Genomic DNA, 9,686 nt, shown 5'->3' on the forward strand with positions numbered 1-9,686 from the left:
AACCCTAACCCTAACCCTAACCCTAACCGAACCCTAACCGAACCCTAACCCTAACCCTAAACCCTAACCCTAACCCTAACCCCTACCCTAACCCTACTACCCTACCCTAACTCTAATATATGCCTCACCTAACCTCAACACCATTATTAAAGCAGCAACAAAGGTGTTCTAAGTGGATGTAAACCATACACATTCTCAAGAGAAGCAATGAATTGCAATCCTGATTTTCAAGTTCTTAAATCAACTTATTTTGGGATCAGGGAGCACAGTTGCAGAGAAATTAATCTTGGAAATCATGGTTGTCAATTGCCAAAGATAAACTCAAGAGAGGAGAACATCTTTGTTGTTGCTATTTTTAAAATAATTCCAAAAGTATAATTTAAATAGTTAAAAGCAAAGCACCGAGCTTCTATAGTAAACTACACAGTAAGGGCTGAACCTGAGATTGGCAATGTGAGAAGGGTTTAAAGGTTAGTGAATCTTTCTAAAGGAATCTGGTGCCCCTTCTGGGTAGCACACTGGATTCAGGGGAGGTTGCTGCAAAACCACACATTCACCAAAGAAACTTAAGATACATTTGAAGAGCTCCTAGAGCAGAAATTCGGATGACAGCCTGGGAGACTAAGAAAAGCTAAAGTAAAACCAAAGTTCTAACATTTAAATGATACTGTAAAGAAATATATTAGTTTCATCAGTCTGCATTAACAAAGTACCACACACTAATTGACTTAGAACAACAAAAATTTATTTTCTCACAGTTCTGGAGCCTACAAGTCTGAAGTCAAGGTATTATTGGAACCAGGCTCTCTATGAAGCTCTAGGGGAGGTTCCTTCCTTGTTTTTTCCAGCTTCTCATGATCCCAGGCATTCCTTGTCTTGTAAGCACCTTTCCAGTCTCTGCTGCCTTCTCATGGTCATCTTCCCTCTACATCTGTGTCCAAATTTCTTCATTCTTGTAAGGACATCACTTACACTGGACTAACGGTCCACCTTACTTCAGTATGACTTCATATTAACAAGTGCATCTTCAACGACCCTATATCCAAATAATGACCCTATAACCCAATGATCCTATAACCAAACTCTGAAGTTCTTCAGGTTAGGAACTTAACACATCTTTTGGGGGAACAATTTCACTCATAATAAGTGCATGTAAGTGTGTGCATGCTCAGTTGTGTTCAACTCTGTGTGACCCTATGGACTGTAACCCGCCAGGCTCCTCTGTCCATGGGGTTTTCCAGGCAAGAATACTGGAGTAGGTTGCCATTTTCTTCTCCAGGGGATGCTCCCCCAGGGATTGAAATCATGTCTCTTGCCTTGCAGATGATTCTTTGCTGCTGAGCCATTGGGGAAACCCCACTAATAAGTAAGGACAGTTAAAGATGTGCTGGCTCAAATGTGCAGACAAAAAATAGCTGAGATTTCCCAAGCTTAAGAAAGAGACTTGTAAATACCTCAAAAGGCTAGCAAAATGGCCTAGATGAAGGGTCAAAAGGGATCCAAAACCAGTTAATGTGACAACTGGAGTCTTAAAGGTCATAACAAGCCCAAGGATTCATCAAGTAGTTAGTACAAAGGGATATATAACCTAATATCTAATATAGATCAGAAGCTTGAGTTTTTCTCCTTCTGGTTAAGACAGAAGACAAGATGCCCTTCTCTCAATACCAGAATAGTTTCTGAAGAGACTTGATCATTCTCAGGTAAAAATTGTCCTGGTGAGTGGTAAGATGCAGAGGTGAAGTGCCAAGGATATGTTTATGGAAAGTATTATAAGGGCAAATATAGCACTACAGCTAAGTGAACTCCCAAGATGCAGTGACTTAATAATTTACTCCTTTCTCAGGCAGCAGTATGAGTTAAGGGGTTTGGGAAAGGCAATTAGACCCTCAATATGTGGTTTCCATCTTTGTCTAAAAAGTGATCATTTCAGTGGCAACAGTTTTAAGTGGGAAGGAAGAGAAAAAAGTCCATATCTAATGGCTTTAACGTAGAGGTGATCTTTAGGTTTCAGGCACCACTTTCTACTGACGGCTCATTGCCAAGACTTGACAACATTATGTATCCCACTGACAAGGGGCAATGGGAACAGTGGTGAACAGCTGGATGACAAATGTTTTACTTATAAAAACATAAAATAGTGGACACTGAGGACTATGTCTGCCATAAGAATCACAGAAAATGTGATCTTAAAGGGTCAAGTTATAATGATCTCTGTCCGTATGATTGTTTCTTGAGCAGCCTATCGTTTCAGACTTGACACCAACTTGTTAGAAGCAAACTTGGGTGATTTGAAAACATTAAAAAAAATTGTTAATGTAGTTTCCAATACTAATCAAATAGTGCTTTTTCTTCCTGCTCAGAACCTAAAGTTATGAAAAAGAACTGTCCTCCCACCATCTGCTTTTTCTGAGAACCAATCTGAGGGAATGTGGCTTGTGGGCAATTAGTAAATTAGCCTGAGTAACAATACTTTCTGTGCTTAAATGAATCCATCTTTCCAGTGATACTACCACAAGTAAATGTTACTTCTCAGAGTCTTTCTACACATGTTCAATTGTGCACCCCTTTTAATTGGACTAGCCCTTAAACAAGAATAAACTCATTCATGAGAAATTACTTCTGCTTCTGATTTGCTTTTATGCTGGTATTATTAGCAAGAATCAACAAGGGCAAAAAATGTATTCCACTTATATTAAGAATGAAGGTAGATTAAGTGGACACCGATCAACATAAATTGAATTGTAAACGTGTAATCAGATCCCAATGGATACCAGTTTGAGCTGTGCTGATCACATTTTAACACATGTCTAGTGCAATGACATTTGGTTTTACACAGATTCTTATCTGGTTGATCCACTCTAGTTATTAAAAGCTTGACTTAAGGAGCTAAATACGGACCTAAGAATGTAATGTTAGTGACAAGATTTTGGAATCAAACCATACCTTCATCATAGCAATCAAATGTTTAACAGGACATTCTTCTGATCAAAAGTTAGATTTTAAATGACAAAAATCCATATTGCTTCATATTTTTAAACTATAAGAAGGACATGATAGGCTTTACTCATAAATTTTTCACCTATTTAAATTAATGAAGAGAAAAACAACTAGCCAAAATCCAAACCAAAGAGTAGAATTACAGTGAGTCAACAGATTGTTTGAAACACAAATAGTGTTAATTATACAGTAATACATACTGAGAGCTAACCTTCTGATTGATTCATGACACTAGTTGAAGATTCTGAATACATTTTTGTTTTCAAAAGTCCACGTATGTATGAATGTTATTGAAAGCTTTTTTGGTACATGAGGATCCACCAACTTTTATACTCATGGAAAAGTGATGAAGTCTTAATTTTTTCTCATGAAATTATATATTACTTATAAAACAAGTGAAAAGCAATTATATATAGAAAATATCCTAAAGAAAGCATATTAAACTCTTACAAAGATACCTCCAAATTAACATGTGCTTGCTGCTGCTGCTGCTGCTAAGTCTCTTCAGTCGTGTCCGACTCTGTGCAACCCCACAGACAGCAGCCCACCAGGCTCCCCTGTCCCTGGGATTCTCCAGGCAAGAACACTGGAGTGGGTTGCCATTTCCTTCTCCAACATGTGCTAATGCAAATGTATTTATGAGTTATCTGATGACTACACTTAGCACAATTTTACATACACTGTGACTAACAGTAATAGTTCAGGGTTAGTATGTTTGCATATGTAGATAAAGGAGGCTTAGTCCTGAGAGTCCATTCATGGGGCAAACCATCACTGTGTTAGACTGGACATTTTAGTATATTTAAATGTTGCCTGTATACAGTCTATTTTAAACAGGGTTATTTATATGCCTGGACATTTATAACAGGAAGTGGCATACACGGAATTATGTACTGCAGGTTCACTGCCTCAAGTCTGCTTTGACGATTGCTTTGTTGATCACCTCTTTCACATCTTTGTTCCTCAAACTGTAGATCATGGGATTCAGCATGGGAATCACTGTGGGGTAAAACACAGCCACCATCTTCCCCTGCTCCATAGACTCTTCAGTGGGCCTCCTGAGATACATGAAGAGGAGAGCCCCATAAAACATGGTAACAGCTGTCAGGTGGGACCCACACGTGGAGAATGCCTTCCTCCTGCCATCGGCAGAGCGCATGTGCAGCACGGCTGCTATGATGAGGGTATAGGAAATGAGAACCACTGAGAGGGAATACGTGAAATTAATCCCAGCAATAACAATCATGGTGCATTCTTTAATGTGGACCCCTCCACAGGCAATCTTGATAAGAGCAGGGTCAGCACAATAGAAGTGGTTGATTTCAAAGTTTTCACAGAAGCACAGGCCATATGTCCACAGTGTGCAGATTAGGCTAACAGAGAATCCATAGATGTATGTCACAGAGAGGAGATGAGCACAGACAGTCCTGGACATTTTACTGCGATAAAGCAGAGGGTTGCAGATGGCCATGTAGCGATCAAAGGCCATCACAGCCAAGATATATACTTCCACGTGGACAAGGGCTGTAAAGAAGTAACACTGCACAAAACACCCCACATAGGAAATGGTTTTTGTTTGACAGTAAGTTTTCTAGCATCTTCAGAGTGACATTGGAGGAGAACCACACATCCACAAAAGACAAATGACTCAAGAAAAAGTACATGGAGCTCTGAAGCTGGAGGCTGATGCTGATCAATATAATCATACCAATGTTCCCTATCAGAGTGATCATGTAAACTACTAGAAACACCACAAAAAAAGAGAACTTGAAGCTCCTGATGACTGGTCAACCTCAGAAGAACAAATTCTGTCACATCTGTGAAATTTGGCATTGCCTTCACTTAGACCCAGTCTGCATTGCCTATGGACAAATTAAAAGAAATGAATGGATTTATTTTATTCTTGAAAATTTTGAGTCATGTTTATCAGTATTCTACTTCAAATAATATAAAAATCAATGTAGACTTTGCACAAAGTTTAATATAAGTATATAATCAAATTTATTTCCTTTAATAGGACTTATAGGTAATTATTACAATATTTATTAGTTTCTTAACTCTAAAACAGACAATTCATATACTACTAGTATTAGACACTTATTTTTGCTAAATTATTTCAATTATGCTAACATCATAGAGTGCTAACAGAAGTAAAGCTAGACTGAGAGTCATCAGAGAATGACCAAATCCATTTCAACAAATTGTCTTATAGGAAATGACTTGAGACTCATAAATGTAAATATTCAATAAGGTCAGACAACCACTTTGTGCTGAACAGGGAAGTAATAAGAGTGAATCATTGAAATTCCATTGAATACTATTTGTGTGTATGATGGTTGCCTCTCATTTTCTATACTAATACAAATGCACATGTAATATTAACTTACTCATTTCCCTATAACTTGGAAGATATCCTCTTTTTTTAATGTATTTATTTATTTTTGGCTGCGCTTGGCTCCTCTTGGTTGGGTGTGTGGGCTTCTCACTGCAGTGGCTTCTCCTGTTGTAGAGCACTGACTCTAGGTGAGCAGGCTTAAATAGTTGTGGCTCACAGGTTCTAGAGCACAGGCTCAGTAGTAGTGGCTCTCGGGCTTAGTTGCTCCATGGCGTGTGGAAGCTTCCTCCAACCAGGGATTGAACTTATGTCCCTTACATTGGTAGGCATATTCTTATCCACTGAGCCACCAGGGAAGTCCAGAAGATATCTTCTTATATATGCAATTTTACAGGATGATTGTCTTAAACCTTGGTCTTACAGTCTAGTCATTGACATACTTTTCTACACTATGCCAACATATGATGTAAAAAGCTTTCAACTTATGAAAACCCTAGTCATGTTTTATTTTATTTAGCTATATATTTCACTTGCTTGATTACTGCTGCTTGCAGGATGAGGTAAGTGGTATTTAACAACACAGACTGTATCAGTTTAACAGTTATCTCAGAAAAGTAAACCGCAAGTGGATCAATCACCATATCAAAATTATATCAATAGATAAGTTCTATATACATATAAAATTCAGGTGCCATGCTTTTAAAATTATTGTCTTATTTCAGATTCTACTGCTTTTCAGCAACAATCCATTTTATGTATAATTATTTATTTTCAAATGCAATGTCATTGCAATTAAAATGTCCACAAGGAATGTCTTCTCTGTTTAATACACTTCCCCAGATAAGTCTTCTGAGAAGTAAACTGCTCTGAGTACTTAGGGATGTATCTGTAGGATTAACATCATCTCAGGAATTTAAGATCCCCATAATAATATTGTTTGAAGGGAATATTATAACATAAAATGGGCTGTAGTTCTAATTGCTTATAATAATTCCTTTACAAACATCAAAACCAATGTTATATCAAATATATTTGCTATATTATATTTATTATTTATTACATTATATCTAGAAGTAGTCTAAGTTTTATAATATGAAATTGAACAAGCTACACGGGATTTTGGTTTGCATCATAATTGATTCTTTTTAAAAAGAAGTGAATGAAAAATACAGAAATGAGACAATCTAGGGAATGGAACTACTGTGAGATGAAAATGGAGCATGCTGATAAACACAGAAATAAGAAGAGGCAGGATGCACACAGAGTGGTCAAAGATCTCTTTGAGGATGTGACTTTTCAGTTACAGGCAAGTAGCCAGTTATATAAAAATATTGAGGAAAAAGAAAATAAAAATACAAAAAGTTAGAAGAGGAACTATTTTAAAAACTGTATAAACTCTATGATTGTATCATGGCTCCCTCCAATTAGTAGCAACTCACAATTTGGAAGTTGATTAATCTCTGTAAACACTCTTCCTACCCCTGAAATTATTCATATGGGAATTAAATACACCATAGAGAAAATGATTTGGGCATATAACATAGTCACTGATATTTCAGTTCTGGTCTGGGTTCACCTGTACCCTATATTTTCATGATCATAGATCCTCTGGCTTCTAAGCGTGGATAAACTGAACCAGATGAGAGTTACTGATTTTGACTGGGAGATAGAGCTAAGACCAAGAATTTTCATATATAAAAACTCTTACCTCTGCTTGGTGAACCCATAATTACCTAATTAACAGAGTTTGATTTGGATTATTGGTACAATTAATTATAAGAGAATGAGATCGTTAGATAGCATCACCAACTCAGACATGAGTCTGAGCAAACTCTAGGAGATAGTGAAGGACAGAGGAGCCTGGCATTCTGTAGTCCATGGAGTCTCAAATAGCTAAATATGACTTAGTGACTGAACAACAACAGCAACTAAATGTATATAAAAAATCATCAAGGCACCTAAGAAGCATAAAGTAATACTACTTCTCCAATTTCCCTTCCTGTGTGATATGTGGGTTTTCTTCCAATTTTCATAATCATTAGCTCTGTGATAGTAGAGTTTGTCTCATTCATTTTAGAACACTTCAAACTGAGTACATTAGTTGTTATATATTGTAGACATTCAGGGATATTCACACATGATTTTTAAGCATCCTGATCTCCAGATCAGCTTCATAGAATGCATTACTGTGTCCATAACTAATAAAATCTCTATTTAAAAAATTGTTCTAGTGGCAACAGTCTCAGTTTTAAGGTAAGATAATAGCTACCTTTTGTTGAATCCTTACACGATCTTTTATAAATAAAGGTCCCAGGAGAGAGGTTCTAATTAGCATATCTTTCTGAAAAACGAGAAAACTGAAGCACTGACAGACCTGAGGCTCTCCTTGGATCAGACATCTGCAAATTGGCCAGATGGAAATGCAAACCAATTAACTGAACTCTAGGGGTACACTCAATAACTTTATATCACTACTGCCTCTTGATAACTTTTTCTAATATTCTATTTCTCTACATTTAAAATGCAGTTTGATTATCATCCAAAAAAGGGGGAAAGTTATCCTTTTGATAATTCATGCTTGATGAACCAGAAGAGCTTGACATGGCTATAGAGCTTGAAAAACAGAGTTCTTGGACCACCATTACCTATGCCTCTCAAGGTCAGGTGATCCCATAGTCCTAGGGCCAGATGACCAAAGTAACTTCTCATAGAGAGCTACTTTATTAGATAACTGTTCATCATCTTTTAAAGCAATTAAGCATATAGAATGTATAATTTATAAATTTTAAAAAATCACTTTCATTAACTTTTCAGGAATTTTACACACACACACACACACACACACACACACACACACAATACAGCAAAGGTATAATTATTTCTTCAATATAGTGAAAGACAGGGAAGCATGGCATGCTACAGTCCATGGGATGGCAAAGAGTAGGACACAACTTAGTGACTGAACTGGGAATAACAATCATTCCCAATGACACAATACTTTCAATTCCATTCAGATACATTTTAAAACACAATGTGAAAATCACTGGGTTTGTAGGGAAGACATAAAAGGCAAAACCTAAAGAGCAAAAATTCTTGTAAATCCCTATGGTAGCAAGATATTCTTATGAATTTTTATATCAACTATTAATATAAATAGTAATATTTCCCAAGTATATAATTCCAGACAATAAAACACTGTGATAACAAATAGGTCCACAAGTAAGGTCTTAGTCTCTTCTTCAAAAAGGGGCTAAAAATTAAAGATGTGACTGCATTAATCTCTATTGCAAAGAGTATAAAATTTGCAGACCTGCCTTCAGCAGCAACAAGAAAATGATGATAATTCCTCACTATTTATAATAGAATCTTGAACACTGCACACATTGAGAGCATCTCCCCAAGGAACTATCCAGATAATGATGAAACACATTATAATTAAAATTATAGAAACATCTCAGGAGTAAGGGAAGTTAAGGAGGTTTAATCAGAAGAATGTCTTCTGATAACATTATGTGACCAGTATCCTTAATATCATAGGTATAATCTCTCCCATCTTTACATGGTATAATATCTGCCTCAGGAAAGCACCTTGCACCTCAGGAAAACATTCTTGGTTTGCATTATACAATGTTGCTCAGTCACTTTGTTTTCTGTTGTGCTTTTAGTTCTAATAAGCATTATCTTTCAGGCCAAACACAGCAATGCACACCCTATGCATCTCATGGCTGTTGAAGAGATCCCAGGTGCCTCAAAAGTACAGATCACATAGAAACATCTAGGGAGAATGAGTACAAGTAGAGGTCATTAGTGGAGAAGTTGATTGTAGTAGAACAATTTATCAGTGAACTCTTTTCAGGCTCTTTTTGGAGTCAGTAGAGCATCAACTTCGATGTCAGTTAGTTCAGAAATAAAATCTTAACTCTGCACCATAATTAACTGCCTGTCTTTGGAAAAGTAAGGATTCTCAGTTTCAAAGTTCATCTGTAGAAAAAGGAAACTGCTGTCTCACAGTGAGGTATGGGGATCGCAGACAACATTGGGAAATTCCTAGCACAACGCCTGTCTCTAATGAAGCAGTCAAAAAATTGAAATGAGCTGTGAATTTTCACCTATTAACAGTTCACAAGATCTCGCCACCTATTTGTGATCGTGATCACTATTATCTCTGTGCTGAAGGGTAAAATAAAAAAAAATTTTTTTTAAACTATGTAAAATAATTCTGAGGTTCAGTTTCTTCACAAAATATGGATACTAGGGGCTTCTCTGATGGCTCAGACTGAAAAGAATCTGCCTGTAATGCAGGAGACCCAGATTTGATCCCTGAGTCCTGAAGATCCTCTGGAAAAAGGAA

The 9,686-nt window shown here is 36.8% G+C and overlaps 1 pseudogene; it reads right to left on the reverse strand.

Annotated features, from left to right (window-relative positions):
* Window positions 1-3,901: 3,901 nt before the first annotated feature.
* Window positions 3,902-4,833, reverse strand: LOC113889211 (annotated as a pseudogene).
* Between the last annotated feature and the right edge of the window lie 4,853 nt (window positions 4,834-9,686).

The sequence above is a fragment of the Bos indicus x Bos taurus genome, unplaced genomic scaffold (genome assembly GCF_003369695.1).
Source record: "Bos indicus x Bos taurus breed Angus x Brahman F1 hybrid unplaced genomic scaffold, Bos_hybrid_MaternalHap_v2.0 tig00011621_arrow_arrow_obj, whole genome shotgun sequence".
Lineage (NCBI taxonomy): Eukaryota > Metazoa > Chordata > Mammalia > Artiodactyla > Bovidae > Bos > Bos indicus x Bos taurus.